This window comes from Bos mutus, chromosome 9, assembly GCF_027580195.1.
Source record: "Bos mutus isolate GX-2022 chromosome 9, NWIPB_WYAK_1.1, whole genome shotgun sequence".
In the NCBI taxonomy this organism is placed as follows: domain Eukaryota; kingdom Metazoa; phylum Chordata; class Mammalia; order Artiodactyla; family Bovidae; genus Bos; species Bos mutus.
The window spans coordinates 77,133,100-77,160,507 of record NC_091625.1 but is presented as its reverse complement, the minus strand read 5'-3'; positions in this window follow the sequence as shown (position 1 = coordinate 77,160,507).

Genomic DNA, 27,408 nt, shown 5'->3' with positions numbered 1-27,408 from the left:
ACCCTACCCTAAAACAAAAAATACTTTTATAAACTTTCCCCTCCTCCTTCTCCAGTCAGCTCCGTTTTCTCCGGTCAGCTCCATGGTTTGCCTCTACAGTGAAACATGGTCATCCTCTTCCTCCCCTTTCCTCATCGCCAAACACTAATTTGCAACAAAAAGAAAGAAAGGGGCCAGGATAAAAAGATAAAGTCTTTTCATGTCCTTCATTAGGAAAAGAAAAGTAAAAGTTACTATTCAGGCTGCCAATCATGTTGTCTTTTAGACTTTAAGTTCTTGAAGCGGAGAGGGTTTCAATTTTCTTCAGCATCTTAAGCATTGTCAAGTCTACCTTATGTTTTAAAATAAACGTTGCTGGAAAATAATGTTATCCTTTATGTGACTCAGAAGCAATCTGGTATAACAATTGATTGCACAGCAAAGCAAAGCTCTCACTGATATTTTGTTACAACCTCACATTCCCAGGGTGTCCCTGGGCTCAGGACCACCATATGCATCGAGTGCAGTTCTGTTTAGGATGAGACAACTTGGGTACACATTCTAAGTTCCAGTCTTAGCAAAACTCCCAACCAAAGGCCCTTCCATACTACATGAAAGCAGTCCCCATGCTCCTCTTGTGATTTCTGAAAAATCCCCCTCAAAGGAAATGACATTTTTCAACACTTTTGACATATTTATTCCTGTCTTAATCAATCTATGAAAACTCTGCAACCTGAGCAGCTGTCCTCAGGAAGACAATCAGAAGAAATGGATCTTTATTTTGTTTTGGAGGAAAAGAAGATTTGTTGAAACAGTTAACCGCACAATGGTTCCTAGACCTCCGTACTGGAAGTCTGTGTAAGGAAGAGAGATTTGTGGAGGAAATCTTTTAATTCTAACAGTAAGGGCTGCTTTGAGTTAATTGTGTTGAAGTAGTGTTTTAGTGATTCATGTTTAAGTGAAACCATTATTTTTTAGATCCTGCCAAAACTTACCACAACTCATTCATGTGATTTTATTACAAATTAGGATTCCCATAATTTTGGAAGAGAGACATACATTTTCAAGTCTCTTGGGAAGGGGAGACCTATGCTTCAGGGAAATGAATTGCCCTGAAAAGCAGAACAAAGAAGAAAGCCTTGTTATAAAGCTAGTGAGCTAGCCTAACTAGCTCAAGGGACATGAGCTAGCCTCACTTTAGTACTTCTGTGGTGACATGAAATGTGCCAGGTGACACAGCCAAGGCCAAGAGGGATTTACTCAAAAGGATATACATACAAAGAGAAAGAGGGAGAGTTTACAAAGGTTTAGGAGTCTTGTTTCTGTTTTTAATCTTGAATTTATAGATGAGTCATCAGAGTTGGGCCATAAAGAAGGCTGAGAGCTGAAGAATTAATGCTTTCAAATTGTGGTGCTGGAGAAGACTCCTGAGAGTCCCTTGGACAGCAAGGAGATCAAACTAGTCAATCCTAAAGGAAATTAGTCCTGAATATTCATTGGAAGGACTGATGCTGAAACTGAACTCCAATACTTTGGCCACCTAATGGGAATAGCCAGCTCATTGGCAAAGACCATGATGGTGGGGAAGATTGAATGCAGGAGGAGAAGGGGACGATAGAGGATGAGATGGGTGGATGGCATCACAGGCTTGATTGACATGAATTTGAACAAACTCTGGGAGATAGTGAAGGACAGGGAAGCCTGGTGTGCTGCAGTCCATGGGGTCGCAAAGAGTCAGAAACCACTGAGCAACTGAACGACAATAACTGTCATCATAGCCTAGATCCTACAAATAAGAAAATACATTTTCCTTTTAGGAAGAGATGATGTATCTCTTCCCTTAGATGACAGACAAGAACTTTGGAAACTCTTCTGAGGAGTAGGGCATGGGAACAGGAGGATGAAAGGAAAGGGACATCCTTTCTTTGCCAATAAGCCCAGAGCCACCCAGCTAGAGTCACCTGGCCTAAAACAGGCACAGAAAGTTGAAAGCCTTTCTTTCCACCTCTCTCCTATCTTCAATCCTTCTAAGTGTGCTAAGTCACTTCAGTACTGGAGTGAATTGCCATTTCCTCCTCCAAGGGATCTTCCCGACCCAGAGATCGAACCCGCATCTCTTACTCTCCTGCATTGGCAGGCGGATTCTTCATCACTAGTGCCACCTGGAAAGTCCTTCAATCCTTCTACCCCACACCAAATATTTGCTGCCATGATATTTATTTATTTACTCATGGAGACCTATAGGCCAGGGGAGTGATGGCTCAGCATTATTTGAAAGTAAAGCTTTCATTATAGTGTCTCATCATACTACACATCAGGTATATATGTGTCATGGACTTCCCCAGTGGCTCAGCGTAAAGAATCCTCCTGCCTATGCAGGAGATGCAAGTTCGTTCCCTGGGCTGGAAAGATCCCCTGGAGGAGAGGATGGCAACACACTCCAGCATTCTTGCCAGGAAAACACCTGGACAGAGAAGCCTGGAGGGCTACAGTCCATAGGGTCACCAAGAGTTGGACATGACTGAAGCGACTGAACATATATGTGTCATGGGCTTTCCAGGTGGCGCTAGTAGGAAAGAACCCATTTGTCGATGCAGGAGATGCAAGTTCTATCCCTGGGTTGGGAAGATTCCCTGGGAGGAGAGCATGGCAACCCACTCCAGTATGCTTGCCTGGAGAATCCCATGGACAAAGCAGCCTGGCAGACTACAGTTCATAGGGTCTCAAAGTAGTATACTACCAAAGTGACTTAGCATGCACGCACACATATATGTTCTGTATATACAAGCATAGTGATTGTGTCCATAATAATACGCTGGCAAAAACTAAAGCCATCAGTGAAATATTATGAATATTATTTTATAATAATATTATATTATTATATAAACAGATAAAACTTGGGAGCAATTTCTCAACGTCTATATGTCCTACCCTATTTTCAGTGCCAAGAGCTCATAGAGGTAGCACCATTCATTGGAAAGGACACTAGACTGGAATCTGAAAACTGGACTTATTTTCACCCCTAGTGCAACAGGATGGGTTATGTGAGCCACCTATTCTTAAATGTCATCTCTCTAAGCATCTGCTTCCTTATTCCCAAATACTCTTGGGCTCCTTTCTATCTCTTAATTTAAAATTCCCCATACTCATATTTCTATTGATCATTCTGGATAAAATACCAACTCCTAATTCAACAAAAGTACGAATTATTACCAGGAACAACAGCTCCAACACAAGAAAAATTATTATTGCAACCATTTTTCTTCCCTATGAAATTAGTGAGGATGGCAACATCTCCAAAATTTAGTGGTAGATTTTCCTAGTATTCTGCATATCAGGAGAAACTGCATGTATAGAGAAGTATCTAGTGCCCTCACTGGAAAAAATTATCAGCATGGAGTAGATCATTTTCCTGAAGGTTGGAGGAATCTTGGTATTTTAGAAAGTCCTTTGTCTTTATCCAAACTCCACAATCCATGGTGAAAACTGTGGACCTATTTTCATCCTCAACCCCTGATAGTAGCTGGTTCAGTGTATATAAAGAAATTGTTTAAAAATTTATCCAAATTTTCAGCTTGTTAATAACAAAGATATCACTCCAGATTTCACCAACTTTAATATTCCACCCTTGCTTCTCCATGACCTGCAATACCTGGATTACAGGAAGGTACAGTCTGTAACTATGAAAGAACATTTCATCACCATCAACAAAAAAGCACTTATTAAGTCATAATTATACTTGATGCTTCACTGATCACCTTAAAAGGAAAAAAGAAAGAACAACAGTAACATGGTCTTTCCCTTCTAACTGCACACAGTCTGTTACTGGAATAATACACTGAGCCAGTGTGCTAGGGACAAACAGATAGCAGAAAGAAACAGCACCAGTCATCAAGAAGGTATAGACTGGCACACAAGGATGTGCAGTGAATTATATGCATAACTGAGATGGGAACAATATAAAGGTCTAGAAATGTTGAGATAAGATAAAACATCTGAGCTCTGAATCTGAGAAGACATCCTAGATTTTTCAGTGGGGTATTGTTCTTTGGTTGGTGGACTGAGGGCTCAGAAAAAATTCATAAAAACAAGTGGGATAATCAGTCTAGAGGGCTCACCCCTTATGATAGGCTGACAGAATTCTACTCCCCCCATAAAGCCACCTGGGGCCCTAGACCCACCGACCAATCTTTGGAGCAGAGGATGGTGCAGCAGCTGACTACCTGTTGGCACAGACTGATAGGAGAGCAAGAAGTCTGACAGGAACATGGAGACAGTGGTCCCAATAAAAGGACCAAGTTTTACATCCAGGCAGAGGAAAGAGCAGAGAGATATTGGTAAGGATGCATTGTCTTCAGCAGCAGGTGGCTTCTTATGTGTCTCACCTGCACCATATACCATTGCTTTCATTTTGCTACTCAGTACCTTCGCAGAACGGAGAAAGCAATGGCACCCCACTCCAGTACTCTTGCCTGGAAAATCCCATGGATGGAGGAGCCTGGTAGGCTGCAGTCCATGGGGTCACGAAGAGTCAGACACGACTGAGCAACTTCACTTTCACTCTTCACTTTCATGCATTGGAGAAGAAAATGGCAACCCACTCCAGTGTTCTTGCCTGGAGAATCCCAGGGACGGCAGAGCCTGGTGGGCTGCCGTCTATGGGGTCGCACAGAGTCGAACACGACTGAAGCGACTTAGCAGCAGCATCGGCACCTTAGTATTTTGCATCTGAGAACAATGACCTACTTATCTCTAGTATCTTAATATGCTGAAACTTACCACAAACTTGAAGTTTCTGTGGGATATTATTGTGAAATGGTTCACATCCCTAAATCATTCCTTCTCAACTGTTCCTCAAAGGCTTAAATATAGCACTTAACTCTCAGAGTGATTCAACTGGCTTAAAATAATTCACAAACATCTTCCTCAAAAGAAATAGGGGAAAGATAGGAGGTGGAATGCAAATGAGCTGACGTGTTTTGTCAACACTGAGACAGGTGACTAGACTGGAACTAACAGCCCAGGGGGAGTCTGGAGTTAGCAGTAGAATGGATTTCCTCTCAATCAGATTATTGTGGTCAGGAGTTAGTTGCCAGATTTAGAGAGAATGTAGAGGTTAACTAAACTAAAAACCCTGGTCCTTAAGCAATAAACTGTGTAGATGAAGGATGTGATGATCAAGGCAGAAAATTCCTCTTTAACTCTCTTAAGCTACATCTATGTGTCAATAGACTTTCTATAGCTATATGGTGGTGGTGGTTTAGTCGCTAAGTCGTCCAACTCAGTAGCCGTTGATTTCCCAATGGCTAGGAAAGATAGTGCCCAGGGATAGATACCAGACAGGATGTTTGGGGGAAAAAAGTGAGAAGGGGCAGTGCATGGAACTACTGCCCAAGTCTATAAATGCTACAAAGAGACATTCTTTTTTGTATTTTAAAGCCATATTCTGTAAGCTTATAAATTAATTCACCAGAAATTTATTTTGCAGCCATCACACATCAGGCACTATGCCAGGCCCTAAGGGTACAAAAGTAAATAAGTAATATAATTGATCATTATAATAGCTTTTATTATTGGGTACCTAACGTGTGCCAGGAACTCTGCTTCCATTATGCAATGGAATGGCCTGCAACACACCCCTAAATGAAGCATTAAGTTCCCACTTTGTCAATGAAAAACCAGGAGGAAGAAAGGAAGGCTCTAGGAGATGACATGAAAGTGGTTGGTCTCAGGGAACCCCAGTGCAGGAGCGAGATAAGCAAACTAATGTTGACGATATCCTATGGTAAATACCAAAATAGATTTTTAAAGAAAAGAAAAGAGGAGCTCAGCATAAGGGAAGGGAGATAGGAAGGAATTGGGGAAGGTAAGAAGAAGTGTGGGGGAGGGGAAGAGGGACTTGGGTGGAGAGAGAGAAGCCCAGAACAGGAAGAAGATAAATAGTCCCAGAAGAGAGATATGGATAACATGAGCTGTCTTTCAACCATACCCACAAAAGCTTCCCTCTACATTTCTGCAGGATGAAGAATGTTGCTAAGAGAAAGCAGCAGGGCTCAAGCAGTGTTTCTGGAAAGACACAGAGGCTCTGACAGAGGTTTTTTATCAGCCTGAAGAAGAGGGGGCATTTATCATGACAAGCTAATTGCTCACTTTGAGTTAGATATTGTTCTGTCTATCTAGGTACCCTAGGTGGCTATGTAATGACAGATTTTTAAACAAACAATACAAAGCTAGTATGTCCAAATGAACATCCCAAAGTAGTTAGTCACTTTAAGTATGAATGCTGATTTCAGTGTCCATATCCACCCCCTACCTCCATTGTTCAAAGCATTTCAGGTACAACCCTTTTGAAATTGCCTTCATAGCTTGCAATACATTCTTTTGAATATCTTTAATGCTGGAAACTCTTTACTGGTGGAAATGTAATATTTTGGGGTTTGTGTTAGGTCAAAAATCATTTTGAGCTAAATCCATGATGAGCGATTAAATTGGGTAAAAATAATGGAAAATGCCACCTAAATGTCAGTCACTAAGCTAAGTGTATTTTATAAATCATCTCACTTAATTTAATCCTCACCACAAATCTGTAAGATGGATATTAGTGTTCGTTTTTCATACCTCTTTAATAATTATAAAATTAGAGTATGTTCACTGAAGGAAGTCTAGAAAATCTAGAAAAGTAGCAAAAAGAAACCAAACCTCCTTCAAGTTCTCACCACTCAGATGTAACCACTATTGACATTACCATGCTTATTGGTCTAGACTTTTTCTGTGAGTGAGTCTATAAATGTGCTCTTTCACCCAAAACTAATCACACAATACATAATTTATATAATTATTCACTTAATAATATATTCTGAACAGATTTTCAACTCACTGAATTTCTTCTATAAAATCATCTCTACTTACTATTCTGTATTCTTTTATGTGGGTATTTACTACTCCAGTATTTCAATATTTCATGTGAACATTCTTCACAGAGAAGTCTTTGTGGAGTCCTGTGATCACTTTCTTCAGATAATTTTTCTAAGTAGAATTGCTGAATTCAAGACATGCATACATATATTTAGTGGCTGTCATGATTTCCCTAACTTTTAGATGAGTAAATAAAAATTCAAAGAAGTACATTGAACAAAGAAGTCATAAATCCAGAATGTAGCAGATTGGATTTGACCCAGGTCTATGACGCTCTAAAGACTGTGATCTTTTTTCCCACAGTGATAAATAAATTTCAATCAAAAATAAGAAATGTCAGTTTTAAAAAGAATTTTCATGCCTGCAACTCAAACCATTCCTAAAAGATCTTTTTTTTTTTTTTTTAAAGGAGTTGAAAGCACGCTTTGGATTTGCATTTGTTTTCCTAATGATCCTTTAAAGAACAAGCTCATTTCTGAGTTTATTTTTTTCTTGTTAATGTTCATTTTAAAGCACTCACTTTACTTCATTGTTACATTCATAGAAGTCAGTTCTGTCCTTTATGAATTTACAACACTATCAAGATTCTGGCCCAAGCACTGGGCTTCTGGTTGAACTGCCAAAAAGCTTAATCTCTCCAGCACTTAGACAACCTAATTGGGACAAACTTGGTTACAAATCACGACGAAAGCCACAGCCAGGTGGGGAGCCCACACCCATGTGTTTAGAATACCAAATGACTAATAGATAACCAGCCTTCTTTAAGTCTGGCTGCATTCTGATAACAGGGGAAAAAAACATTTCCCACCCAAAGTTCTACTGGTTTGTTATAAACATATAGCTTGTTCTCCTGGAAGGATGAGTGGAATGAGCAATACACGTACAACCAGCTTTCTTTCCTGCACATTTGTCATGGGCATGTGGATCAAAACGGATTAGAGAAAACCCGACTGGTAGGGGGAGTGCTCTGGAAGAGATGGGTGGGGACACTGTGCTGAAATTGTGTTTTTATAGTTAAGTCTACAAACCTTTCCAACTCGGCCTTAATTCATTGGCCCCAGGCACTCACACCACTTTGGGAACCAAGAGGATTTTAAATGTAAGGCAAAGGAGAGGACTTTAAAGATAAAAAGAAGGTTTTAAAGAAAAGGCAGAGGGGGGAGTTGATTTAGGAATTCTGATTCCAAAACTTTGTAAGGATGCTCTCAACCTCTTTGGGAGAGCCACTGGATCATCAGTACTCTGATCTGATGATCAACAAAGAGTCTTGCTTTCTCCCTGTGATCACCAACCTCAACTTGAGTGTTTCACCAGCATCTCAAGTGTAACTTAACCAAGACAACTCTTGGTTTTCACCCAACCCATCATCGACCCCATCGTCCCCAACTCCACCTACTGTTCCTCCAGCTTACCCTGTCAGTAAATGGCAGCACCATGCACAGAGCTGTTGAAGCCATATGAGATTCTGCTTTTTCCCTTAACCTAACACCCCACAGGCTTTACCTCCAAAATACACCCATTCCACCCACTGATCCATCTCTCCATTCCTACTACTGTTCCCCTAGGGCAAACCTCAATAAACTGTCACCTAAAATTCTTGTTTCTCCTTCTGTCCCTTAACAGTGCTTTCTCAAGGAACCCTTTCACACTATTGGTGGGAATATCAATTGTTTTCCCCTATGGAAAACAGCATGGAGATACCTCAAAAAATTAAAACTAGAGTTGCCATATAATCCACTAATGTCACTCTTTGGCATATATCTGGATGAAACTATAATTCAAAAGATACGTGCACTATTAATAATAGCCAAGACATGCAAGCAACTTAAATGTACATTCACAGATGAATGGATAAAGAAGATGTGGTACACACACACACACACACACACACACACACACAATGAAATACTACTCATCCATAAAAAGTAATGAAATAATGCCATTTGTGGCAACATGGATGGACCTAGAGATTATACCTAAGTGAAGCAAGTCACACAGACAAGACATCATATGATTCATCCTACATGTGGGATCTAATACGACATAAATGAACTTATTCATGAAACAGAAGTAGCCTCACAGGCATGAAGATCAGACTTGTGGATGCCGAGAGGCAGAGGTGGTTAGGGAGGGATGGATTGGGAGTTTGGGATTAGTCAGTGCAAACTATTATATAGAGGATGGATAAACCCCAAAGTCCTACTGTATACTACAGGGAACTGTATTCAGTATCCTGCAATAAACCATAATGAAAAAACAAAACAGAACACACACACACACACACACACACACAATGCCTTCTCCACCTGATAGACTGAATAATCTTTCAAAACATAAGTCAAGCCTGTGGCTTACTAAAACACTCCAATGGCTTTTTGTCACAGAAGGCCAGACTCCTCACCATGGTTCAGAGAGCCAAATCCCTGTCTACCTCTCTGCCCTCACCTTCTGCTCCACACCCCCTCCTGCTCACCACTCAGGCCTGGCTGCTCCCCCAGGTGCCTGAAACGTACTATTCCTACTGCTCGCAACCATTCACCCTCTCAGGCCTTCATGAAGCTGGTTTAGTTCCACCATTCAGCGTTCAGCTCAAATATTATTTCCTTGGGAAACTTCCCTAATTCCCCCAACAAAAAGTGGGCCCACTTTATTTTGCTCATAGCACTCAGCACTAGTGGAGATTATCTCCTATTGGTCTATTTAATTATTTGTTGTTCTGGGTCCCTCACTAAAATATAAGCTCCTAAAAGACAAATTTGTCTAACTAACATAGCATTGCACACAAGAATACAAAACAGTGCTGAGCCCAGAGTAGTCACTCAAAAAAGTGTGTCAAATAAAAGAATCAATAAATGATGGAGAATGGGTGGATGAAGCCTATCCCCCTACTATTGCCTTAAATTCATCAAGAAAACAATTATCTGATTTTTTTGAGATTCAGGCAATAACATTATGCTTGAGAGAGATTCAGTCACTAGATAACTTACTCTGAGTTGTAAATTAGGCACTCTTAATAGTCGCATCAATTCTTAGGCTATTAGTACACTAATGCATTAGTGGCCTGAAAGAATTGACAAAGCTTCCGAAGTACATTTCTCATGACTAGCTAGAGGGTGGTGATAGAGAGAACCTGGCACGTTGTATTTTATACATTAAATCCTGTTGGTTTGAGGGAGTTTTATGTTTTAGGTTCTGCTTTTTGGATTTTAAACCCAGTTCTCTTTGCCTAAAGAACTCTAGATTTGAAAAGTAAATTCTTCTACCTCATTAGAACTAACTCAAATGTATTCCTTTTTATGGCTAATATTCCATTGTGTATATATATCAGTTCTTTATCCATTCATCTGTGGATAGACATCTAGGTTGCTTCCATGTCGTAGCTATTGTTAAATAGTGCTGCAATAAACACTGGGGTATGTGTCTTTTTCAATTATGGTTTCCTCAGGATATATGCCTAGTAGTGGGACTGTTAGGTTATCTGGTGGTTGGAGAAGGAAATGGCAACCCACTCCAGTATTCTTGCCTGGAAAATTCCATGGACAAAGGAACCTGATAGGCTACAGTCCATGGGGTCCCAAAGGGTCGGACACAACTGAGCGACTTCACTTTCACTTCACTTTTATTTCTAGTTTTTAAAGGAATATGCATACTGTTCTCCACAGTGGCTGTGTCATATAAAAAGAAATAAAAAATATAAATGGAATTAAATGCTCCAATCAAAAGAAAAAAAAAAGAACCTATTGTATAGCACAGGGAACTCCACTCAATACACTGTAATGGCCTATATGAGAAAACAATCTAAAAAAGAATGGATATATGTAGAACTGATTCATTGTGGTGTACACCTGAAACTAACACAACATTGTAAATAAGCTCTACTCCAATAAAAAATTCTAGAAAAAAAAGTAAATTATTTAAGACATCTGACTATAATTTTATATCAAAATGCTGAAATAATTGATAATATTTAGATTATTCATCCTATCATCTAGGATTTGGACACAAAAAATATATGTATGTCTATATACTTACACATAAAAGCACACAGAGATAAGAACCATTAAGCATGAATGAGTTCACTGTATGCATGAAACTTTCTCAGTATATAATGCATGAGTGGCAAAAATAGGTCAAACAGTGGGAACCTCCACATATTTGAAATCTTTATGAAGACAATGCTGTTGTCACATCACTTGTTGCCTCAGAGCTTCAAACTCGAGTCCTGTGAGAAATGTGAAGCAAAATAATAGCTCTTGTGTGGCAAATTACAGCAGCACTGAAGGCTAGGGTTCTGGTGCCTTAATAGGGACACATTCTTGTGGCTAAGACAGTGCTTCCTGGTTGTCTGCTCTGAATGAAAAGGATTTTCCATATGTGTTTTCATAATGAGTGTTAGGATTTGGTCATATATTAATATTTTATCCAAATTGTGAAAAGCCAGTGGTAGCAATTCAATATTCTAGTCATGATCTAAATGGCATGCTTACTTTTCTTCATAGCAGCATTGTGGGGAATACTCTTTAAGCCACCCTCTTAATACCAGGCTTATTTTTTATTTCAGTGTTTATTTCAGTATACTTTGCCCCACGTAAAACATGGATCCCATCATTTCAGTAAAGCTGTGTCCCTGTCAGATAACAAGAAACCTGGGGCTGTTCAGAAGCAAGAAATAGAGAAGTTTTGTGATAGATAATTTTGGTGGCTCGGATGTTCCCTGAGTTACTCTTCAGGGTGGGGGTGGGGGGGGTGGGGGGGGTTGGTTGAACATCCATTTCTCTGTAAATCTCCAATAAAAATGTTAGCAACCATAGGGCTCATATTTCTCAGATTTACCTCCTCTCTCCCAGGTCATTTTGTGCTTTTTTAAAAAATGATTTCTCTGGCCATGTCTGTAGCAGATGTTGCTTTATTGTTTGCTAACATTATGCTAACATTACACTTACCAAACAGTCTGTGGAGCCTGACTTCTGTCAACACAGTCTACGGGTTATGGCACAAGCTGGGAGATTTTTCCCAGCTCCAGTCAATGACTCCCTTTAGGCAAGTTGCCTAACATCATCAGTTTCCACATGTAGACACAGGACTCCATGATAATATATAGCTGAAGCCTTTGGAGGAAAGGCCACATTCCTTGTTTCTCAAACTTTCTCCTTGAAGACATATTAAAAGTTTTCTGACTTTTCAGATAACAGAAAGACCCATCATTTAAAAGTGACCTTTCCCTGCTTACATGTCAAGCATATTTTTAGACCTTGCTTTTTAAATACATCTTTGTATCTCAGATATACAACTGTCTCTTTTGAAATTTTAAAGTATTTTCCAAGACTTGAATGTGAGTGGACTCAAAGACAGATTATCAAGGTATCATTCTGGAGATACAATATATTGCCAATTTATTTTACCTTTACTAATACATATATAACATTTTTCTATGAGAACCCTTCTAGGCCAGTTGAGCAATATGAATCATTTTTTTCTTTGCTTTAAGGCTAACTGAGGTTCAAGTCAACAGTCTTCAAGCACAATTCAGGGCCAAGAACAGTGGAGAAATAATGAAAAATGAGGCATGAACTCTTCCCTTAGGGGAGTGATGATCCAAGAGTAGGCAGGGACTTGTAACAAGCCATAGTACACAGCCACAGTAAATTAGGACTAAATGAAATGCAAACTTGCTCTGAGTTAGGGATGGAGACCATTGAGATAGGTGAAGACTTCAAGAAGACAATGACCTTTAAGGTGGATCTTAAATGAACTCGAATTTCAATATCTAACCATGCACTGTGCATGCATGCTCACCTGTGTCCAACTTTTGTGACCCCACGGGATTTTCCAGGCAAGAGTGCTGGAGTGGGTTGCCATTTCCTCCTCCTGGGGATCTTCCCGACCCAGGGATCAAACCCATGTCTCCTGCATTAGCAGGTGGATTCTTTACCACTGAGCTACTTGGAAAACCCTCAATACCTAAAGCAATGACTCAAGACTTAGAACTTTGAAGAAGTAGTGATTCTTGGTTTTAGGAATTCTGGTTTTTTGGTGTTTGTTTTTGTTTCCATGCTGGGTTATTTTTAAGTGTTAAATATTGCAATTGTTTATGGTATATCACTCGCATTTCCAAGTTATTGAACATCTGTAATTCAAAACATTTACCTCTTGAAATTATTACTGCAGTTAAAAGTTCAAATCAAACAAAAGTACATTTATTTAGAAAGGCTCTTGACCACATTCCCTCACCTGTTTGAAACCCTTCCAAGATATTTTACTGTCGCTTTAATTACCCTTTCTGGGGTTTATATTTATTAGTCTTTTGCATTTCCTTCCAGAGGATAGAAGTAGGGGAAAGCGCTTGATGGAGGATTGGAGAAGGAGAGAAAGGCACGCCTCAGGCACAGTTCCAAGACTTTCCCACCCTGCTCACCCCCAACCTCCCCAGCCTAACCTCTTTTGTCTTCACAATGGGATTCTCTTGGTTACAGCCATTCTCTGAGGTTCTAACTCTTCCCACTAGGATAATTTATGTTAGTCTGCATCTTCTTCCCCAATCATACTGCCTAGGGAGAATCCCGCTGAAGGAGGGGATGTCTCAGGCCTGGAGACTGGCGGAATAGCATTTGATTAGACAGAAATGTAATCAGAGCTCACTGTTCTATAAATGTATCACATGAACTAAATACCAAAATTTCCATATCTTTGTTTCACTCCATAATTATAATCACTATGAGGGAATTATTAATATAGATACTTGAAGCATTTTGATAGTACTTTGTGTTCTATTGAATGTGTTTGGGGTGGGGGGCTGAGGGGCAAATATTTGAGACATATATTGGGACATACTTATCCTAAGAAGTTATTCTTTGTTTATCTGAAACTCACATTTAACTTCAAATCCTGTATTTTTATTTGCTAAACCTGGAAAATCTAAAAAAGAAGCTATTCAATTTGGAAACTGCAAGTTCACTACAATCTTCGAAAGATCAGTTTCCAAACAAGTCACGGGGAAGCCAAGTCACCGGAAGAGAAGCTCTGAGTGATTATAAGGAAGGAGAGACAAGAATAGATGGTTTCTCCCAGAAACTGGACATTGGAAGGAAAGAGATGTGTTGCTATTTGGTTAATGTACAGACTTTGTGGATATACCCAAAACAATGACAGATTCAGTTAAATAAATAAAGGAATCTATGTGGTTAAGACTAGATATCATCATCTCAATAGGCTGTGCTCCAAAGTCTGTCAGGAAGCATTAATCAGCCATTTCGCTTTTTAAAACAATTAGCATGAATGTACCATTTCTGATTCTTATGTCCAAATAGAAATTCTGAATATTATAATTAATCCAATTTTACCTTTTTAAATACTAATTAGAAAGTATGCGTTTACCTTAGGCAAAATTTTAAAGAAATAACAGACTGTGTCAAAAGAATCTGAGAAGATAACAATCTGGGAGAAAATATTTGAAACATACATGCCTAATGAAAAACAAGTTTGTGTCCAGAATATATAAGGAACACCTAAAAAAAGACAAGAATAAGCTAACAGCTCAATAACAAAAAGGGCATACAAAATGAACATTTAACCAAAGCAGAAACATATACTTAGAAGCTTAATCTTTTTAGAAACAAAGGAAAATAATACTAAATCCACTACAAAATACCAGGTCATATCTACTACATTGGCAAGAACTTGAAGGTCTAACTACCACAGAGGTTGAAGAGAATGTGGAGCAATTAGAACTATCAGCCACTGAGTGTGAACTGATTCACTGATTTTGGAAAACAATCTGGTATTATTTAGGAAAGTTGAAGGCATGCAGATTCCACTTTTTATACTCAAGAAAATCTTGCTTGTGTACATAAGGATACATACACAAGAATGTTCCTGATAGGCTGCAAACAACCTAGGTATAAACCAAAAGGGAAGTAAGCACATAACCTGTGGTATGTTTATGTAACTGAACACAGCAGAGAAGACTAATGAGCCACATGCATATGACTCAATCTAAAAAATAAAATTCTAAACAAATGAGCAAACCACAGAAGGCATAAAATATTATGCCTTTCATATAAAGTTAGAAAACTTGCCAAACTATAACTATTTATTATTATCAATACTATATGTATATATATATATATATGTTATATGTATATATAGATCCTTTCCATTACACTTTGGCCATCATATATGTTTTCCCACATGTACAGTACCATAAACATACATAGTTTTACCATATGTATAATATCACAGTTTTATATGTATATAAATTACAAGGAAAAGATTAAAATGATAGATGCAAAAGTCAAGATAGTGGTTACCTCTGGAGTGAGAAATAATGACAAGGAGCTTCAAAATAATGAGAAATATTTTCTTTCTTAACTAGATGGTAAGCAAAGGGGTATAGTTTGTTATAATACTTCTTATTTTACATCTATTAAAGATTTCATAATTTTTCAAGAGAAATACATATAAACTCTCATTATCAAACAACTTTTGCAGAAACTGAGTTTGTTTGAATAAAGATTATACATGTGTAGCATACACAATTTAGCCCTCTTCTGTCAACATATAGTGAGACTTGTCAGGCCAGCATGGGCTTAAAGCATTCAGAACACTGCATATTCAGCATAGCTGGGAAGTTGTTGCATCAGTGCTAATCACTGGTTTTATAGCTCTGCTTTGTGTTTAAGATTGAGCCTTTGAAAAACCACCCCACCCAGAATGTTACACGGAATCTCCAAAACATGTTTTTCAAGTGCTATGAGACCCGAAAATTATTTGCCATAATGACAAATGATCCAATGAACACTGAATCCAAAATATTCTGTGATTTTAAAGACTGAGGTATGGGAATACAGAAAGCACACAATCAGAGTTTCTCCTTGGAATAAGTTTATGTGTAGATTAACTTTATTCCACACCAAGTAGATTCTATAAAATCTAGAACCTGAAACTCACCAAAGGTCAGTTAATGGGAGTCTGACTGGCTCAGGGAGGCCCCCGTGGCTTCTTTCCTGTTGAACTTCACCTCTGTTACCATCACCAGGTGTTCCTGTCCACAGATCATTAGCAAAAATGTCAAGACCCTCTGACAATTGTCAGAGGGCCAGTATACAACTCACTCGCGGATTGGCTCAGACTCTAGACTTATACTGGATAAAAGACAATTCACTCTCCTTTGGAGGAAAGAAGGAGATCCTCATTTTCTGATATATATTACTTCAGGAATTACTTTTTCACCATTTCTGATACTAGAAATAGAATTAGAAATGTTTTTAAAATAGAATTTTAAATGTCTTACCGCATAGAAATGCAAAATATAACAATTCTAATTGTCTCACTAAGAATTGTCAGCATACCAAATTAACCTTGCGTATTTACCACCGCCATTTTGTTCCTTGTCTCAGAGCTATGTCAGAGAACACTCCCAAACTACTGTGAGAAAGGACTAGAAACAAGATTCCATTGCTAGGCTGCTGTCATTTAAACAGCCCCTTTTTTTTTTTTCCTGAGAATGTTCACAATCTTTCATATACTCTCACTCATAGCAGACTGCTTTTTAGAACTTGCCATCCTTTTTCAGGTATCATTTCCTTGCTGATGTCAGTAGATTGATGTCCTGTTATTGTTTGCCTTACACATATTGCTTGAGTGATTGAACTAGTGCTATCTTCTATATAAGGTAAGATTCATGAGCTTTGTGACAGCAATTTCCCACCTAGGACCAGCCTTAGTTCGAATTTGAGATTGCAGCTGTATTCCTGGTGGCTAAAGCAACTGAGATGCAACCTCTAGATAAATGGGACACAGCAAAGCCCTGTTCCAGCTGGACTACTACAACAGAAAAGTTTAAAGATGATACTTCATAATACAGGATGTTTACAAAAAGTTTCTATGTGATAATTTTTAAACAGCCTGATGCAAAAGCAAATGAATATAACTAAACATAAAACCAGAACAGAGAGATATCACTTATACAAGTACAGATAGGGCTTCCCTGGCTACTTAGATGGTAAAGAATCTGCCTGCGATGCAGGAGACATGGGCTCAATCCCTGGGTCGGGAAGATCCCCTGGAGAAGGTAATGGCAACCAACTTCAGTATTTTTCCTGGAGAATTCCATGGGTAGAGGAGCTTGGCAGGCCACAGTCCATGGTGTCGCAAAGAGTCGGACGCAACTGAGCAACTAACACACACAGATAGAGCAACAGAGAGATGTACTTCATACAAGTATAGACAGAGAATCAAAAGGCTGTATAGGTCATATCCATACGGTCAGTGGTGAATATGAAACTCAAACCCTCTGTTTTCTAATTTTTCCACTAATTAAATGGGAACCATAGCTCCATTCTCCTCCTAAGGATGTTGGAAGGATTCATGATGCAATGCTTATGAAGAACTCCAATTTCTTTCAAGGAAACAGTCTATGTAAAACACAGTCTTATATTGTTCTATCCAACCATAACCATGCTCTGCTTGTTGAAAACTCAACTTCTATACTCCCAAAAGGAGAAGCTAGCATTCTACTACTATACTATTTGTAGTTAGCTTACTTTGAGAAATAGGATGATATAAACAGATGGACAAACTTTAAAGTGTATCTTGAGATATATGATATCTCCTCAATTTTACTTCTTTCCTTCTACAGATTGCCTACATAAATATTATTTTTAACAACAAAAACTTATTTTTAATTAGTGCCCTACTTTCATTGTCTCTAATTGCAGAGTTAGTGTTCTTGCCTGGAGAATCCCAGGGATGGGAAGCCTGGTGGGCTGCCATCTATGGGGTCGCACAGAGTCAGACACGACTGAAGTGACGCAGCAGCAGCAGCAGCAGCAGGGCAATATCAAATATCAATCAAGAATGCTTTGGAAAACCACTATTCTCACTTGGCTGAGAAAGAGATATTAGTGAATAAAATAAGGGTAAGGTGCATGGAAAAAGAAAAGCTCTTATCTTGATAAGGGTGAAACCTGTTTAGAATAAGAAAACTAAAACCCACATCACCTCAACTGGAGGATGGAAACAGGAGAGAAAGAGACTTATGGTTGTTCCAGATTCCTGCCCCACAGCTGTGTTTTGAATTGCACCATGGGTTTGATGTCACATCATCTGACTACATGGTCTCATGGTTCTACTCTCTACCCTCAGGAATTCCTAGTCATAGTGTTTGCCTACATTTAACAGGTTAGGGCCAGTACTCAATGGGGTCACTGTTCTGTCCTAACTTTTAGAAACTTTTTTAAAGGAAAATTCGGAATCTTCTTACAATGAAAACTGCACTGGAAAAGGTAGCAAAAATATGACTTCATTTTTTAAAAATCTCAGTTAAATATTGTCCTAATAGGAAGCCCTCTTTCCCCAAACTTGAAGCTGGAACGATAGAAAGCATTTGTGTAGACCTCAAACAAATTGGCAGTTCACACTCCATTGATTTTGTTAATAACTTATTGAACTCATATTAAGGATTGTGCTTCTTGATTTGAGAAATACAAAGATGATTTAGCTAAAATCTTGCTCTGAAGATTATATTCCATCAGTACGGGTAGCAGTAGGGAGGAGAATAAAAACCTGAAATAAGCACACAAGTCAATATAATCAGGTAAGTATCAATGAGAAGTACAAACTGCATTGGGGTTAATGAGGAAGAGAATATATTTGATTGAGGGATACTGCTGCTGTGCGACGCCGTAGACGGCAGCCCACCAGGCTCCTCCGTCCCTGGGATTCTCCAGGCAAGAACACTGCAGTGGGTTGCCATTTCCTTCTCCAATGCATGAAAGTGAAAAGTGAAAGTGAAGTTGCTCAGTTGTGTCCGACTCAGCAATCCCATGGACTGCAGCCTACCAGGCTCCTCCGTCCATGGGAGTTTCCAGGCAAGAGTACTAGAGTGGATCGCCAGTACCTTCTCCAGATTAAGGCATAAAGAAAGTCTTAATGGAGAATGTAATGTTTGAGATGGACTTTAAAATATGGTTGGAATTTGATGAAAAAAAGTAACAGAAGACAGGAAAAATTGACACAAATGTAGGAAGGAGAAAATTTTATGGTAGATTCGGAGAACATCAACTAGCCAAATTTAAATGAAGTGTGGAATTCTTATACTGGAATAAAGGATGTTGGATAAAAGTAGTGGAGACTAGATCAGGAAGGGCCTTGAAGGTCACAATGAGGAGTAAGAACCTAATTAAAGTGTTAGTTGCTCAGTGGTGTCCAACTCTTTGCAACCCCATGGTAGCCTGCCAGGCTCCTCTGTCCATGGAATTCTCCAGGCAAGAATACTGGAGTGGGTTGCCATTTCCTTCTTCAGGAAGAACTTAATTAAAGGGACCCTCAAAGGAGGAGATACTTTGAAATTAAACTAAAAGGACCTTTCAAGGTTTTTGATCAAGAAAGCAGCAAGATTTGACCTATGCTTTAGGATAAATTTGTATGCAGGTCAAGAAGCAACAGTTAGAACTGGACATGGAACAACAGACTGGTTCCAAATAGGGTAAGGAGTACATCAAGGCTATATATTGTCACCCTGCTTATTTAACTTACATGCAGAGTACATCATGAGAAATGCCGGGCTGGATGAAACATAAGCTGGAATCAAGATTGCTGGGGAAAATATCAATAATCTCAGATACACAGATGCCACCACCCTATGGCAGAAAGCAAAGAAGAACTAAAGAGCCTGATGATGAAAGGGAAAGAGGAGAGAGAAAAAGTTGGCTTAAAATTCAACATTCAGAAAACTAAGATCATAGCATCCGGTCCCATCACTTCATGGCAAATAGATGGGAAAACAATGGAAACAGTGACAGACTTTATTTTGGGAGCTCCAAAATCACTGCAGATGGTGACTGCAGCCACAAAATTAAAAGGCACTTGCTCCTTGGAAGAAAAGCTATGACCAACTTAGATAGCATATTAAAAAGCAGAAACATTACTTTGCCAATAAAGGTCTGTCTAGTCATAGCTATGGTTTCTCCAGGAGTCCTGTATGGATGTGAGAGTTGGACTATAAAAAAAGCTGAGCACCAAAGAATTGATGCTTTTGAATTGTGGTGTTGGAGAAGACTCTTGAGAGACCCTTGGACTGCAAGGAGATCCAACCAGTCCATCCTAAAGGAAATCAGTCCTGAATATTCATTGGAAGGACTGATGCTGAAGCTGAAACTCCAATACTTTGGCCACCTGATGTGAAGAACTGACTCATTGCAAAAGACCCTGATGCTGGGAAAGACTGAAGGTGGGAGGAGGAGGGGATGATAGGACAGGATGGTTGGATGGCATTACCAATGGACATGAGTTTGAGTAAGCTCCAGGAGTTGGTGATGGACAGGGAAGCCTGGCATGCTGCAGTCCATGGGATCACAAAGAGTTTGACACGACTGAGCAACTGAACTGAACTGAACTGAACTTAGGATAAATAAATTGTCTACAGTTGTATAGACTGATTATATAAGGGGTACCAGTGAGAAGAGGAGCAGTTATTCTAAGAAATAGTGGGAGTCTATACCTGGGTGTGGCAGCAGGCATGCAAAGGAGAAAGAAAAATCAGAGCTAAAGTCATGAATTAGGAACAACCAGGAATAAACTAAGAATTCAGTGGAAGACCTGAGTTGAAGGAGAAGGTAACCACTTCAACTGGGGACATATTGGCAGATTCCTTGTTTTCTGGAATGTCACTAGGATCATGCTCAAAGGGCTGTAGAGCCTGTAGTATTTGTGTCCGTTTGGTAACTTACTGAAAAAGAAAAAAACAAAGATAATTTGAGTTCATATGAACAGCAAGGGCAGCAATGGAGAGTACAAAAGGACAGAAGATTCCAGATAGATATGACATACAAATTTTTTAAATGAAAATTAAACTATCTCTATTTTTAAGTGACATGATGGAATCCCTGGAAAACATTCACTATTCAGTGATAAGATAAAACAATAGAATAATTCAGCAAGATATTGGAATATAAAATTAACATGTAAAATTCAACAGTCTTCAATGTTTTGCAAAGTCACAAAAAAGATAAAGTAATTAGGAGTAAATTTAACAAGCAGTATGAGACTCTTACATGAGAAAAATTTTAGCACTTTACTCTTGAAAGACATGAAAATGGACATCAAAAAATGAATTTTCTTTTCTCTTGAATAGGATGGCTCAATATTACAAATATATTTATTAGCTCTCCTGAACTTATTATATAAATTAAAGTGAAATGAGCGAAACATAAATACTTGGTTGGCCAAAAAGTTTTTTCAGGTTTTCTCCATAACATTTTTTGGAAAAACTCAAACAAACTTTTTGACCAACCCAATAGTTCACACACACACAATAGAAAGGGACACAAACAGATAAACATATGCAAAGATGTTCAACTTTTACCGTAACAAAAAAAAAAAGTATAAGTTAACACTATACTAATTCTATACTGACATTCTCACCTATCAGATTGGCACAAATTTAAGGGATGACAACACATTCTCTCACACCTTGGTGGGAATGAAAAAACAGGATAAACCCCATAAAGGAGAATTTAGCAATCTTTAACAAAATTACATATGCATTTACCCTTTGATCCAACAATTCCATTTCTAGGAATTTATCTCAGAGACATACCTTCAGAAATCCAAAACAGCATGTGCACAAGCTTATTCACGGTTAAATTATTTGTATTATCAAAACACTGGAAACACCCTAAATGCTCATCCCTAACAGGGCAGTAAACTGTGGAACAGACACACAACAGACTAATCAGCAGCTGTAAAAAGTGAAGATATCTATGAATTGTTTTGAAGTGATATCACCACAGGATATATTTTAAATGAAGAAATCGAGTTGCAAAAAGAATGTATAATATGCTATGATTTGTGTAAGAAAGATAAACCAGAAATTAACAAAAATAGTATCCTGAGCCAGAACAGAGTGGCAGGTTTGAGAATGGAAATGGGACTTTACAGAATATTTTTTATGAAGTTTTTACTTTTGAATGATGTAGATGCTTTATTTATTCACAAGTTAAATTTAATTTTAAAATGATAAAAGAAAAACAAAATGCTAAGGTTGAACACAAATAGAAAGACATCAATATCAAATATATAACTATATCAAATGGATAATACAACAGCATAATAAGCTTAATTTAAGTAGCTTTTGAAAACAGTCCTCTGGCTGTATGTCCCACCTTATGAAGTGGCTCTCAGCTGACAGTGATTTTGACCCTGCCCCCCAGAGGACATTTGATGATGTTTACATTCATCTCTCACTGCCACATTGGGGTTGAGGAGGGAGTATTGGTATCTAATATCTAGAGCCCGGGGATGGTGCAAAACATCTAACAGTGCACAGGACAACTCCTCCAACACAGAATTATCCAGCCCCAAATATAAAGAATGTTCAGCTCGAGAAACCCTATTTTAGTGGGAGATAGTCTAGGGACCAAAAAACAATAAATGATGAAGAAAGTTTGAACTTCACCGTAGATTTGTTGTTGGGAGAGGCACAGATACAATAATTCTTTAAAAACATTTGTGAATACTATGGGATAGAGAGAATGAAATTTACCAATAGTGTTCAGAATCACAGTTCTCACTGTGGTAGAAGAAGGATACAAACATGCAGAAGGGAGAGGTAAGGAACGCTGAGACTGCTTAATCTGAACTTCCACTTTAGCAAGAAGGAAAAAAACGTATCCCACTTTTCCTACTGAAAGGGCCTGAAGTGATGACACTTCAACAGCAATATGCATACTTGGCACCCAGATGACAGTTTCTCTAAAGACCATTATTCACAGGAAAGAACTGGGGCTCCTTGAAGAAGCTGCTGACTCAAGCACTGGGGGACAAGATGAACCAGAACATCTAGCTGTGCCAGGAAGCAAGGAAGGGCTCAAAGACCAATGGGGATATATTTCCAAGAACACAGGAGCCATCTTGAAGGAGCTCACATAGGCCGAATTTGGAAAAATTTAAACATGAAAAAGAATAACAATGTAAATGGATTATAATGGCTTGAATCAAACAAGAATCTATGAATCAATAGTGTTACTCCAAAACATGGGGGAGTAGAGAAAGCTCCCTTTCACAGAAGAATATCAACTACAACAGACATATTAACCTTAGAAAATCATCATTTTGCAGCCACCAATGTAATAATTGATTCAGGCAAGATCAGAAGTAGATGTTAACACCTTTGGGGAAAAGAGAAGGTCCAAACAATCTAAAACTGCTACCCCACATATTTATTAGTTACAAGGGAAAAGAAAAAATCCCTTTGCTATTATACTGTTCACTTTGAACTGTCCTTTGCTATTGTGCTATTCAAATTCACTTTAAATTGTGCAACTGGGTCATACTTCAACTTAACCAAAGAATTAAGTTTTACATCACCAGTGTTGGGACAAACTGACATTACATGCCTTTTGATAGGATGCAATGAGAAGTAATGATAGGATGCAATGAGAAGTCCCCTGGACTGCAAGGAGAGCCAACCTAAAGGGGATCAGTCCTGGGTGATCACTGGAAGGACTGATGTTGAAGCTGAAACTCCAATACTTTAGCCACCTGATGCGAAAAGCTGACTCATTTGAAAAGACCCTGATGCTGGGAAAGATTGAGAGCAGGAGGAGAAGGGGACGACAGAGGATGACATGGCTGCTTGGCATCACCGACTCAATGGACATGAGTTTGGGTAAACTCTGGGAGTTGGTGATGGACAGGGAGGCCTGGCGTGCTGTGGTTCATGACGTCACAAAGAGTCGGACACGACTGAGTGAACTGAACTGAATGAGAAGTAAACAGCATCACCTATGTAGTAGATACACACGACCCCCCCCAAACCCCGCCCAGCCCTACCACCAGGCAACATAATGCAGGCTAATGGGCTCTGGGTCAGATCCACTCTGATTTCTATCTCACCAAGAGGAAATACACAAAGGAATATAAAAGGCTAGAGAAAGAAACATGATGGAATATTATAATCATCTTTCATTGGTTCTTGAATTTTTAAAAGAGTTTTCCAGGACATTATTGGGACAAAGAATCTAATGCAGGAGACCCTGATTCAATTCCTGGGTCAGGAAGATCTGCTGGAGAAGGGATAAGCTACCCACTCCAGTATTCTTGGGCTTCCCTGGTGGCTCAGATGGTGAAGAATCTGCCTGCAATTCAGGAGACCTGGGTTTGATCCCTGGGTTGGGAAGACGCCCTGGAGAAAGGAACGGCTACCCACTCTAGTATTCTGGCCTGGAGACTTCTATGGATTGTATAGTCCATGGGGTCACAAAGAATCAGATACCTGACTGAGCGACTTTCACTTTCATTGGGACAACAGTCAATTTTAATATGGATTGTTACATACTATATTTATGTTAAATTTCTTTCTTATAAAAATAGTATTGTGGTTATGTAGAGAAGTGTTCTTGTTTTTAGGAACTATATGCTGATGTATTCAGGGATGAGCTATAATGATGACTACAACCTACTTCTAGGAGGTTCTACATATACAGTAGGATAGATACAATAGAAGTGGTAAAAACTTAATACCTGGTACCTCTAATACTCTATCAACTTTTCCACAAATTTGAGGTGTTTTATCTTTTTATAAAGTGTTGAAAATGGACTTGTTCAAATCAATAATCAGGAAACAATATATTATTTGGAAAACTAGTAAATGGGAGAAATCAAGCATTTATTCTGCTTTCAGTTCAGTTCAGTCGCTCAGTCGTGTCCAACTCTTTGCAACCCCATGAATCGCAGCACGCCAGGCCTCCCTGTCCATCACCAACTCCCGGAGTTCACTCAGACTCACATCCATCGAGTCTGTGATGCCATCCAGCCATCTCATTCTCTGTCATCCCCTTCTCCTCCTGCCCTCAATCCCTCCCAGCATCAGAGTCTTTTCCAATGAGTCAACTCTTCGCATGAGGTGGCCAAAGTATTGGAGTTTCAGCTTCAGCATCATTCCTTCCAAAGAACACCCAGGACTGATCTCCCTCAGAATGGACTGGTTGGATCTCCTTGTGGTCCAAGGGACTCTCAAGAGTCTTCTCCAACACCACAGTGCAACAGCATCAATTCTTTGGTGCTCAGCTTTCTTCACAGTCCAACTCTCACATCCATACATGACCACTGGAAAAACCATAGCCTTGACTAGATGGACCTTTGTTGGCAAAGTAATATCTCTGCTTTTCAATATGCTATCCAGGTTGGTCATAACTTTCCTTCCAAGGAGTAAGCGTCTTAATTTCATGGCTGCAATCACCATCTGCAGTGATTTTGGAGCCCCAAAAAATAAAGTCTGACATTGTTTCCACTGTTTCCCCATCTATTTCCCATGAAGTGATGGGACCTGATGCCATGATCTTGGTTTTCTGAATGTTGAGCTTTAAACCAACTTTTTCACTCTCCTCTTTCACTTTCATCAAGAGGGTTTAAAAGAACTGTAAATCATAGTAAACAAACAGTTCATGGGGAAGTTTCGCCTCATAGAAGTCTTCTGTATAACAGAGGGAGTAGAGTAGCACCATTTATAACCTTGAATGAATGAATGGATCTAGGCATAATCATTAATGACAGCCAGTATGCTAAAAAAGAGAAATATCAGAAAGCTTATATCTCCTGTAGAAAGTAGACATCACCACTTATGAAGTAGTCTTGCCAAAATCAACCACACAAACAAAAAGCTTGAATCTGACCAACTTTCTAGATCTATCAAAGTACAAGAAAAACAGGAAACAGGGGAACAAGGGGAACATCACTAGGAAGATGCAATCATCCACACTGGGGACGACTCTCCCAGGAAACCCACAGGACAATCAGTTCTTTCCAATCAGATCACTAGAGGGAAAACTGTGGAGGAGAGCTACAGAGGAAAAGAAACATAAAAGACCTAGGAACCTACTGCCGTTTATGTACCTTATTTGTAATTATATTTCATTCAAACAAACTCATGGGGGAAAGAATATGAGCAACAACTGGGAAATATAAACATGGCTGGGATGTTCAATAATGTTGAGGAATTATTTTTCACTATTTTTAGATACAGTAATGGTATTTTACTTATGTGTTTTTAAAGAGCTCTTACCGTTTAGAGACATACCCTGAAATATTTATGGGTGAAATAATATGATGCAGGAGATTTACTTCAAAATAATATAGAAAGAGGTATAGAGGAACAAGAGTATCTATGGATTCATATTTACTGATGCTACATAAAACTACATTATATTAATCTCTTTACTATGAAAACAATTAGATATTTGGCTTTTTCCAAAATAAAAGATTAACTGAAAAAAATAAAACAAAGAAAGCCTGGGAGAAAAAAAGTAGAAGGTGGCAGACCCTGCCTTTCTCCCCAGCATTAATTGAACTCCTGCCATGAACCACTTCCTGCTAAAGCCTTTACCTATATTACCCCATGCAGTCCTCACCAAGTCACAGCATTACAAGAAGGGTATTACAGAGATTAAGTGCATATTCCCTGGTGTCAGACCCCCCAGGTTCAAATCTCTGTTCTGCCACCACCTGTTGAGCCAATTAGTTTTAATTTCCTTACCGCTAAAATGGGGATGACAATAATATTATCTACCTCATAGGGTTGTAGTGAGGGTTAAACAACTAATTATTTTAAGTAAACTGCTTAGGACACTCCCTAGCACATAAAGACACAGTGTAAATATTAGTGCTTATTATTAAAAAGACATAGAACTGGCATAGAATCTAAGGTTTGGCTGACCCAGAGCTCATCATCCCATTAAGAAAGTGACATGGTCATGAGTAGAGGTAAAATTTTGCTTTTGTCATTGATTATAAACTAAAATCCCTGAATAATTAAAGGAGTAAAGGCAAAGTGAAGATATGACATAGAAAATATTCTGAGGACTTCCATCTTCTGCTTAGAAAGTTGGAAAGAGGGTTTCTTTCATCCTAACAAAGAAAAGCTGGATAATACACAAAATCACAGTGATGGAGGAATGGAGATTACAGTGAAACCAACCAGCCTGAAATCTAAGAAAAGTGCTTCCAAATAGACAAGGGACACGAATACTACCTCACCTTGGGCCAGTCATAGGAGGAAGACATACGATTAGGAAAGAAGAACTCAGCTAACAGATTTAATGAATTTGAAATGTTGAGTATGTGATAGCTTACATACAGCATAGCTGTATGTATGCGATAGCTTAACTACTGAAGCCTTGGGAGTCACAGACACTGAGAGTCCATAGGCACTCTTAGACTCTTTTCCATGGACCTCACTAGGTGACAGTGTGAAAGACTGGAGTCAGGGCAGGAGTCTACAATGGCTTTCCTCATGGAGTGTGTCTGGAGGAGAGGAGTAGTTGCAACTTGTGGAAAGGCAGGAAGCATGGGAGAGGCACTGCAAATTACGCTGAGCCCAGACCTTTGGAGAACACCATTTCTGGAGCAGGGGCATACCTCTGAGGAAACCCCACCCTCTAAATCTGAAGTTGTTGTTCAGTCACCAAGTCATGTCCGACTCTGAGATCCCATGGACTGTAGCATGCCAGGCCTCCCTGT